Consider the following 11902-nt stretch of genomic DNA (forward strand, 5'->3'; position numbering starts at 1 on the left):
CTGTCTCATACATCACACTAATTTATTTATAATTATTCAGTGGAAAGGACATTTATATTTATTAGTCAGGAACTTCTGCAATAGAGCTTAAGGTTTAAATTAATGGTGGTGCCTGTCATTATATATATTAAAGAACTGTAACTGTGGGAATGATTTCTTTTGTGTATTTTGTGTGTGAGAGCAGGAGACCCTCAGAACTGACTATCAACCTGACGAGAGAAACACATGGAAATTGTGGAATAAATTCTAAAACAATCACATTGCAGTAAAAATTATAGAAAAAACCTCCCAAAACTCAATCTAATTTTAAATGCCATTCTCTTTGATGCACTCTGAATTTAACAAAAAGTTTACTCATTCCTCTATGATACTTATTAAAACCCAAGGAAATGTTAGATTTTGATTATGGTTAAAAATGAAAAACAGTTTTTTTTTAAAAAAAAGTAGAAAACAAAAGATGATGAAGACACCGGCCAGAACCAGTTGGATATTTTAGGCAAACAGCACACAAAGTCAAAAGCAACACAACCATGACAATATTAATACATAAGAAGATAGGCTAATTTATAATTTCATAAGTAATGACTAAAAGGATGAGAGTTATTTGATCTATGGGTTTCAAACTTCATACTTGCAAGATTTTATTTCCTTTTTCTTTTCAATTGCCAACAGTTTGTGGTTCTAGATTAAGCAAGAAGTCAGTTGAGCAAATTAATCTGTATGTGAAAATTCAGCTCCTTAGAATATTCCTTGATAGCATTCAGGTACATAATATTAGAAACAAAGACACAGCACAACACAACTCAAGCTCTTTATAACTGCACATTAAATAATTTAACCCTATTCAGATGTTTTCTGTTTGGTCTATCTAAAAGTCACTTGTCTTCAGCAGTAAAGGAGGAACTTTAATGTTCACCCTATCCTGCAATTTCTTAAGAGATGTGGATTTCAGAGAAATTTGCTAACATTGTTATTTCATTTTGACAGCTTAGTAGTAGAGATAAGACAGGAAATCTTTAAAAATTCATATTGTACAAATTCGTTTGCTTCCTCATTTTTAACAACTCCTTCAGCTAGCAGGCCAGGAAAGATAAAAGGAAATTTCCTCCTGTACTAGCACATAGAACTTTATCCACTACACCGCTTGATTTCCAGTCTGCAGTCTGGAAATTATGATTGCTGAAATGCAATCATAATTTGTTTATTTTTTTTATTGAAAATTTTTAAAAAAGATTTTACAAATATTTATGTCCCTTCCCCACCCGAGCCCTTCTCCCTCCCCAACCTCCCCCCCCCGGTGACTTCCCAGAGCAAATGCAGGGTATAAATTTTTAACAATTATATTCTAAAATAAGCTAAATAACTTGGCTTCATCTTTCATTTGTGCTTTAACTCCTCTTTTGTTACGCTAACTATAAACAAATTAAATCATTCCTTGCTTTTTCAATTATAAGCTATCTGGAATTTTTTAGTCCCGTATTTATTTTGAATATAGTCAATCCATCTTCTCCACTCCAGTTTATATTTCCCATCTGAATGATCCTTAAGATATGCTGATATTTTAGCCATCTCTGCTAAGTTTGTTACTTTTAGCGTCCATTCTTGAATCTTCCTTCTTCCAGTATTGCGCCACCAACAGTCTCGCTGCCGTTGTTAGGTTCAAAATCAGATTAGTCTCTATAACAGTACAATCAGTAGTTATACCTAACAAGAATAACTGAGGGGTAAACTTTATCCTCTTTTTAAAAATATTTTGCATAATCCACCATATTTTTATCCAAAATGCTTTAACCTTTTTGCAAGTCCACCATATATGGTAATATGTAGCATCAGTACAATCACATCTCCAGCATTTAGGTTGTAAATTCGGTTACATGCAAGCCAATTTTTTAGGATCTAAGTGCCATCTATAAAACATCTAATAAAAGTTCTCTCTCAAGTTTTGGGCTTGTGTAAATTTTACATTTCTTATCCATATCTTTTCCCAAGTGTCCAACATTATTGGTTCTTCAAAGTTTTGTGCCCACTTTATCATACAATCTTTAACTAATTCTGTTTCAGAATCTATTTCTATTAGGACATTACATAACCTTTTTATGTGCATTTGACTTTGAACCCTGATTTTTTTTAGTAGATTGTCCTCATTTTGCATGATACCAATTTTCTGATCTTTTTTCCACCTAGCCTGCAACTGTCCATATTGAAACCATGTTTGGATTACCTTCTCCTCTTTTAGTACATTCAAGGGTTTTAACTGAAACACACCTCTTTCTATAGTAAGAAGCTGTCTATATGTAGTTACATCATGTTTTTGTACTATACTTACGTTCTCTATTGCATGTCTGGGAATTGCCCAGATAGGTATCTTATCATTTAATTTATATTGATATTTTTTCCAGACACGGAATAAAGCATTCCTTAATATATGACTTTTGAATGTCTTATCTACCTTCTTGTCGTATATCAAATAAGCATGTCAACTGTATATCAAGTCATGCCCCTGATATTCAATAACCTATCCTCTGTTGAGTTAATCCAGTCACTAATTATTGATAAAACTACTGCTTCGTAGTATAGTTTTAAATTTGGCATTTTCAAGCCTCCTCTCTCACGTACATCTTGCATTATTATAAGTTTTATTCTTGGCTTTTTCCCTGCCCAAACAAATTTGTTAATACACTTCTACCATTCAAGCAAATTTGCGTCTTTTTAAAGTATTGGTATCATTTGAAAAAGAAATAGGAACTTAGGCAAGACATTCATTTTCACTGCTGCTATTCTTCCCAACAAAGATAATTGTATTTTTTTCCATTTTTTCATCTCTGCCTGTATACTATGCCATAGTGGCTCATAATTATACTTATATAGTTTCCCGTTTGAAATGTAAATTCCTAGATATTTAACCTTTTTAACTATTTCACTATTTCACATCCTGTTATTTTTTCTAAGTCTTCCCTTTGATTAGTGTTCATATTTTTAACTAGCATCTTTGTTTTTTCTAGGTTTATTTTAAACCCAGATACTTGGCCATATTGATTAATCATATTCATTAAAACCTTGATAGATTTCTCTGGTTGGATTAAAGTTATAACCAAGTCATCTGCAAATGCACGTAGTCTATATTCTTGATGCCTAATCTTGATTCCCTGTAAATCATCTGACCCCCGTATTTTATTCCACAATAATTCCAGGGTTATAATAAACATGGTGATAGGGGGCAACCCTGTCTTGTACCTTTCTTGTTTTTAAATGGTTCTGTTAAACTTCCATTGACTATAATTTGTGCTGTTTGTTCCTGATATATTGCTTTGATTGATTGTAGAAAATACTCTCCAATTTGCATCTTTTGCATTGTTTTCATTAAAATTGCCAATTCACTTGATCAAAGGCTTTCTTGGCATCTACAAATATAAGCACTGCGGGGATTTGGTTATTCTTTCCCAAATATTCCAGTGTCTTAACAATTTGTCTTACATTACTTCTCTTCCTTGTATAAAACCGGTTTGATCATTATGAATCAGTTGCTGAATAACCAACATTAACCTATTCGCTAATATTTTAGTAAAAATTTTATAATCTATATTGAGTAGTGATATAGGTCTATAATTTTTTGGTTGACTAAGATCTTGATCTTCTTTAGGTATCAAGGATATGAAAGCTGTCCTCCAAGATGGAGGTACCTTTCCTTCCACTTGGATTTTATTAAATAATTCCTTAAGGGGTTCTACCATTTCTAATTGTAAATTTTTATAATAAACCGCTGTCAAACCATCTGTGCCCGGTGCTTTCCCAGCCTTTAACTGTTTAATTACCTGGAGGATTTCCCCAGGTTATTGGTTGATTCAATCTCTCCCTCTGCTCCTCCTTAACTATAGGTATTTTTTCTTTATCCAAGTATCTATCTATATCTAAGCCTTGTATTTTATCACCCGTGTACCATCCTGTAAAAAAATCAAGGAAGGCCTTTTGGATCATATCCTGTTGATAAACTTCTTTTCCTTTATAATATATTTTTGGTATATTACGAGTTTTTTGTTTCTTCCTGGTCAAATATGCTAACCATCTGCCTGGTTTATTTGCATTGCAGAAAGTATTATGTTTTACATATAACAAATTAGTAGCCACCTGATCTGACATCAGCATATTAAATTGCGCTCGTAATAGGGTAATTGCTTCTTTAATCTTCTTATCTCCTGGGTTTAATATTAAGTCCTGTTTTTTCTTCCTAATCTCTTCCTCTAGTTCCTTTCCTTTTTCCCCCTGTCTACGTCTATGTAACTTATTTAAATTTATTAGGACTCCTCGCATGTACGCTTTACTTGCATCCCAAACCATTTCCATAGATGTACCCTTATTCATGTTAAAAACAAAGTATTCTCTCAACAATTTTTTACATTCATTAACATTTTTCTCATATCTAAATAAATTTTCATTTAACCTCCAACATCTTCTAGATTCCTTCCCAAATTCCAATTCCATCCAAACCGGGTTGTGATCTGTTAAGGCTCTGGAACATATCTTCGTCTTCTTTACCTTGGAAAGCAAATCATTTGTTGTTAATTTGAAATCAATCCTGGAAAAAGATTGATGTCTATCAGAAAAGAATGTTAAGTCCTGTTCTTTTGCATTTCTTTCTCGCCAGATATCTCTTAGCTCCATATCATCCATCATATCAAAAAAAGAGTTAGGAAGTTTCGCTCGCATTTGGATGTTTTGCAGGAGACCCTTCTTGTCTTTCTTGGTGTCCAAAACTCCGTTCCAATCACCCATTAATATGCAAGATCTATAGTCCCATTGTATTAACTTAGTATGGAGCATTTTGTAAAATTTGTCTTGTTGTTGATTGGGAGCATATATTCCCATTAAGAGTAACTTTTTCCCTTCTAATATAAGTTCTATTGCAATATATCTTCCTTGGAAGTCTGCTTAAATTAGTTCAGCTTTCATGTCCTTTCTTAGGTATATAACTGTACAATTTTTCTTCTCTGGGGAGGAGGCTACAAAGTGTTGTCCAAGTCTTGCGTTCATCAGATATTTCTGGTCAGTTGTTCTAATATGTGTTTCTTGCAGGCAAATTATATCATTCTTAAATTGTTTCAAATAATGGTTTATTTTCTTCCTTTTCTGTGGTGAATTTAAGCCATTGACATTCCAAGTTAAGAATTTAGTGGTCATCTTTAGCTCCTTGAAGCTTTTTAAGAGCCATCTGGAAATCCTGTAGTTTGGCTTTCGGACTGGCTCCTCCCACCGCTTCTGAGCTAGAATCTGTGACTTCTTTAGCGATTGCGTAAGTTTGTTGCAAAGCTTGTTGCTTCTTTAACTCTTGTTCCATATGCCTAGTGACCGCATGGGTTTGTCTTTGCTCCTTCGCTCCTTCTAGTTCCAGCAGAGGTGTCTGGATTTGGTCGACCAGCAATGATCCTTGGGTATCTTGCTGTCTATTCTGTCCTTCTTGCTCTCTTTCTCTGGGTCCTGGAGGGGGGGGATGTCCAGCCTTCAGTATATTGCTGTAAAACTCTATAGTCTTCCAAACTGAGTTAAGACGATATCTTTGTCCCAGGTAGTTGACCACTAATCTGGCTGGAGCTTCCCATCTGAACTGTAGCTGAGGGTTTTTGAGTTCATCCACTAAGAAGGCATAGTCCTTTCTAGATCTCAACATTTTGGGTGGTATTTCCTTCAGAACTATCACCTCCTGGCCCCCAATTTGCAACTTGGTTTTGTAAGACTCTTGTAGTATCAAATTCCTCGTGTCCCTTGTGGCAAAATACACTGCAATGTCCCTTGGAAGTTGTTTCTGTCTGGCAAGCCATGAATTAACATGATATATCTTGTCAATTTGCCAGTCAAAGTCCCCTCCTGGCTGACCCATCAATTGATCAAAGGCTTCTGAAAAAATCTCCTTCAGATTTTCTTGGTTTTTCTCTTTAAGGCCCCTTATTCTTAAAACAAATTCCATCTGTCTGTATTGCAACATTGTAATTTCATTTTCTGCATCATCAACCTTGCCTTGAACTACATCCATCTTAGTTACCAGATTAATATTGGAATCACTAAGATCTTCCACTTTATCCTCCAATGCTGATACATAGCCAGATAAGCATTTAAAAGCATCTAAAATATCTTCTCTAATTTCTTGATTACGAATCTGGACCAATCCCAACACTTCTTCCGAAATCTCCTTGAAAGCAACAGAAATCTTTTCCTGTATTTTAATTTCCATCGCGGCTGCATGGTCTTTTAAAGCATCATTTAATACTCTGCAATATTTCTTGAATCAGAGGTTCTCCAGCAGGAGGGGGGATTGAGGAGGCAACAATGACTGTAATTTAGTTGTCAGAGCAGGTGAACTCCCTGCACTTTTAGAAGTGATAGTTGATTTAGCTTGCTTAGAAGCCATTTTTTCAGTTAATCTTACCTTGCACCCAATTAATAAATCCAGGCAGACCGCTTGTTCCAGTTATTACTCTGTAGCTTGCTAATAAATCACTGCTGATTTAATGATCTGTAAATGATCTTAAGCTCTGTAATAGTTTGTAACATCACAGCACAACCCCGCCTACAAAATTCTTCGGCGCCATCTTTATCTTTCTGCCAAGTAGTTTGTTAGAAGGAATTTTTTTAGAAAAATGGAGTTAAAGTTTGGTGAATACATACAATTGGAAGTTCTCTGGTATTTCTCTGCCTGTATTGGGTTCAGGTATAAATCAATCGTTGAGCAAAGGGTGGACGTCTGTCTTCGTTTCTGCAAAAAGGCAGAATTAATCCCGGGCACTGAGTTTGCTGAGTTGCAGGGAGGCTCACACCTTCTACACCCCAGATTTATCTCCTGGGGGAGGTTAGTGGAGCACTTCCCAAGCTCAACTTCTCACCCCTCCTTCTTTGCCCGAAGGAGAGGTAATCAATTTGTCAAACAGCTGATGAATGCTGTTTAGACAGCTTAACGCAGTCTTGGGACTGAAGCTGCTAAAAAAACAACCAACAGCTCCTTCAGACAACGCGTCCAAACCGTAAGTCCATAATTTGTTTAAGAATATTGCATTAATTTACATTAAACCTCTCATTAATTTTAATAGCATTAATGCATGACTCCTGAACTTCTGAGAACCAATGCTCGCTACTTTAATCCTACAGAATATGATACAAATAACAATGGAATCATTTCACATTAATGTTTTCTGTCTTTAAGATGGGGTTTTTGCAAAATTCATTGCCAAGATTAAGTTGAATACTGAGTAATTTTTATTCAGCACAATTTAATCCAATGGAAAACTTTCTTCTTTAGGTTGACATCTCATAAGCCTCAGCTAAGCAATGAAGAAGAAAAAAAGTTGGTGTTGTTCAATCAATTGTTCTGCGTTTTCTAGTCTATGTGAAAAAGAGAAGAATTAAATAAATAAAACGAAGTCAATAACTATGGCCATGCCATTAGTTATATAAATAGCACACTATACATTCTACTCTATATATTCAGGTTACTGATGCCCACACATTTCACTAATATAGTATATTGTTATTGCTGCTGCTCCTGTTTTCTTTGAAATCTACTGAACTGGATTAATCTGAATATTCTAGAAAATGTTTGAAATACCACAAAGTTTTTTGAGAACCTGGAATAATATCAAAATGCCCCATATTAGGCATATAACAGAACCCAGGCAATCAGATACACCATAGAGTTGGTCTCTGAGAGTTAACCTAAGCACTAAGATGGGCACATTTTTAGCAAGGAGTTGCTTAATCAGGTGGCATCGCACATGCTGTTCCCTTAGCTAAAAGCTTCATTCCTCCCACTCCATTTTCTTTCTTCGAAAAACAAGGGAAGGAAACTGGTCCAACAGAAAAGGCTCCTTCTCCTCCTGCTGTATTTTCAGTCAAGAGCAAAGAAAGCAGAGCAATATGTTATGAAAAGAGTGACTAAACCCCTTTTTCCCAAGATTAATGTTGACAAAGTAGGAAGAATTATTTCATCACAATAACTCCACAATAGATGCCATTAGGATCTTCTTTTTCCTTTAGGCTGCCTGCAGTTTTATTCATACAGTTTTGAGAGTAAACTCGACTGAACTTCATGAGCCTTTTTTGTGAGCAGAAAACCACAGGATTTTGTACTATAATTCCCAATTTTGTTTCAATGCTTGGTTGGGGACAGAAGCAAAGAGAGCACCAACAGCATAATGTGTAAAGACTCCTAATTTATTTCTTATAATAAGATTAACATTAAAATTTGCCCCCTCAAATTTTCTGGGAGAAAAATCCCTGCATTGAAAGTTTTAGCAGTCTAGCCTGTGACGATTGGCAATATGTTCTAAATTTATGCTGTCATCATGTGTCTTCAGCTCAAGACTGCATTTCTGCTTTTTACATTTACAGTAGAAGGGAAACGAGTGTTGTGGTGTGGAGTTTCTCCAGTATTATAGCTGCTTTCTTGCTTGCTATCTGAGTGCTCCTTTCCCATCAGAAAAAGAAGAGCACAAGAGCACACCATGGGAGAGTCAGGGAATGCTGTGAAACCTCTGGATCAAATGTCTCCTATCCTCCAACCATGCCACCAAGTACAACAGCAGAAAATTTACATCAACACAATTGTCTTTTCAATCACTGTAACAAAGGGTAAAAAATCCCAGATTTTATTCCGTCTCCCTTATCAACAGCAAAATACATACAGAGCTGGTGTCATGCAAGATAAGCAAACTGAATTTCCAGATAATGCCTGTAAAACATTCCACTGATGAAAACATTTGATTGACAAATATATGGTGGCAAAATGATTGAACGGGGCTAGATTAATAGGGGAAATGTGGTTGTTTTATAAATAACTGTTTTGTTAAAGGATGATGTCTAGACCAAAAGACTCCTAGACAGGTGAAGAATGAGAAGTGTAGCTAGTGGGACCAGCACATATAGACAGTTTCCTACAGTGAGAAATCATCCCTCCTCGGCTTGACTTTCTGGGCAATAGGAAAAGTGGGCCCTCTGTGTTTTCTTTAGGATCTATTGGTTTTGCACTAGTACATTTTTTTTTACAGGGGTAGTCTTCTTTCTAAGCATGATGTCTGATGCATCCTGCCAAAGGCTGAGCAGAGGGGGAGAGGATCCCAACAAATGAGTGTAATGAATCAGGATCTGCTACAAATAAGATTGTCCCAATAATACCTCTGGGCTCTTTTGCAAGCCTGTTTGCTGTCAGAAGATTTTGTGCAGAAGATATTGTCAGACAATTTTAGCTACTGAGAAGATACATGACATTTCTCATATGAACTTAGCTTTGATTCTTCTCTGTTTTAAAGCATCTTTTATTTGTTCTGCAGAAACTGGATTATTTATCTTCTACCTATGTGGTTTGCATTTCAGATGCTGGATCCATCATTAAATTTAATCACATTCTTACACAAGCAACATGGTGTTAATTTTGTTTCTTATAGATTGCCTCCTTGGATGGTATGTATGATATCTGTTACCTAGCAATAAGAATTCCTAGCAATGTGCTGTGGTTATCGCATTTTTGTGAGAAATTATAACTCTCTTCATATTTAGCACGCTCAACATATATTTTATCAGACAAGAGTGTAACTCAGACATTGGGTCATCTTGTAAAAACAATGTTTGTTCTGGCAAAGATTGGTGGCCTACAACATTCTTTGATCAAGGTCACTTTCCCTATTCACCTCATTCTTCAAACAAATGCTGAAAACAAAATCCCAGTGTGACTGATTAAACAGCATCAGGAATTAGAATTCTACCTACAGGTATATCAATGGGCAAGAATAATTTATTATATGCTGGTTAATCAGTTTGGAATTCTTGTTCTGTACTCATAGTAACAAACACCGGACAATTGCTACAGTTGTTCTCTGATTTAAGTGTGAATTAAAAGAAAATACAAATTCCCAGGGTGTTTTTAATCACAATGACTGGTAATATAATTAATAGTTTCAAGGATTATTCATTTGCATGGAAAGAATTTAAATATTTTTTTAAAAAAATCTTAATCTGCTTCAATTTGTTATGCGCAGAAGCATCTGGGTGGGTGGGTGGAGCCTCCTGCTGCTGTTACTACTGGTTCGCCCACCTCGAGCAACCCATCTGGGACTCTGGGAGATGTACAATAATAAATTAACAACAAAAAATACATAAATACCAACCATTGTTAACATTTTAAACATATATTATTTTAAAAACCATATGGCACAAGAGAGAGTAATCCTCAGCCACAATGATGAAGCCATTGTAAGATTTTACTGGTTTCCTAGGACATCCCCCACTCCCCCCAGACTGGTGTCAAAGCCAGGTCTTGAGGGATCTCCTGAACATCAGGGATGGAGCTAACCTCACTTCAGAGGGAAAAAGTTCCACTAAGTATATGCCACAGCATATATAGAATATATACATATACATACATTAACTGATTAATTAATTAATTAATTAATTAATTTCATGTTTCTAGACCACCAATCTCCTTCAGCAGACAAAAACCTGCACCCTGCGTTCTCTACCAGAACTGATAGGATGGGCAGGTGTAATGGGGGCAAGGAAGTTTCTCAGATAACCTGACCACATGCCCTGAAGGGCTTCAAGGGTTAAAACCAGCACTATATGAGTTGAAAGTATCACATGTACATTATAGGACTGAAGAAGAATCCTGGAACTGGCTATATTGCTTTGGATTTATAAGGTATGACTAGGTACAATATTAGTTCAATAATCTGAGTCTGAACAAGAATATAATGACTCACTTCTACTAATTGTATCATTTCTTAGCAACTTTAACTTTTGAAAGCTATGTGGAAAAATGGCATGTTTGTTTCTTTGCAAAGACTGGAAATAATGCTAAAACTAGACTATTATGATATTTTAATAAAGATAATAAAACATATCAGACAGTCTCCTTTATAGCTAGGTTTCTGGCTCGTAATCTGACTGTTCTTTTAAAAATCTGCCAATCTTCATGCTACAGCAATTTAGAAGGCTTTGTGGAAGTTCCACCCCCTTGAAAAGCAATACATAAATGTTTTAAATAATGCCTGCCTCAGCAGCAAATATATTAAAATTAGAAGATTAACATGGTCCTGCACAAGAATGACACACACATTCTCGAAGCATTCCATATTTAAAAAAATAAAATAAGTACTAAGACAGCTCTGATTCTGAATATCTCTCGAGCAGAAGAACAGTGCTGTAGGATAATAACAGAATAAAAGATACAAAAGTGCAGTGTAGGGCAATTAAAATTATTTAGGCACTAAAAGAGTTAGCCTGCAGGGAAAGGGAGCAGTGTTTCTACATATGCAGTTTAGGAAGAAATGATTAAGGAGGGAGAAAAGATAGAAGCATATGAAGCAATGAATTAAAAACGTGGTTTGAAATTCCATCCACGCTTTATAGCTTCAGAATCCATGGATTGAAACTAAAAGTTTTCCATTTGATTAGTTCAAATCCCTCTGTCATTGCTTTACATTCACAGATTAATAAGAAGGATTTCAGCAGAACTTACAATTCAATCATCCATTTCTTTATGTAAAAGTCCTTCTTTATATAATACATGATTAAATTTTGGCATTTACTTCTATAAATTAAATGTTTTAGTGCTTATCAATTTTTATGGTTTTTAAAAGCTATTAATTGCATTTATTGAAGACATCTACAGATACTAATTAAATATGCAAAGGACTGTAACTTAGTTACAGGAATTATTTTATTTCTGACAGCTTTATTCAGAATCAAGGGCATCATGCCAATTAAGTAGCAATTGGTAAGAGGCTTCACATCTTCTGTCCTGTTTAGGACCTAAGGATACATATTCTAGTGTAAACAGGCTTGAACTAGACATGAATTTGCTTTAATCCAACAAGCTATTTTATATTGCAGTCCTCCTATTGCCATCTTCCACTATGTTTTTATA

At 35.3% G+C, this 11902-nt stretch overlaps 1 pseudogene; it reads left to right on the forward strand.

Annotated features, from left to right (window-relative positions):
* Positions 1–11020: 11020 nt before the first annotated feature.
* Positions 11021–11114, forward strand: LOC148043320 (U6 spliceosomal RNA; annotated as a pseudogene).
* The last annotated feature ends 788 nt before the right edge of the window (positions 11115–11902 follow it).

Source organism: Thamnophis sirtalis, unplaced genomic scaffold, assembly GCF_051295495.1.
Source record: "Thamnophis sirtalis isolate CommonGarterSnake01/CBP01778 unplaced genomic scaffold, rThaSir2_p1.2 scaffold_12, whole genome shotgun sequence".
Classification (NCBI taxonomy): domain Eukaryota; kingdom Metazoa; phylum Chordata; class Lepidosauria; order Squamata; family Natricidae; genus Thamnophis; species Thamnophis sirtalis.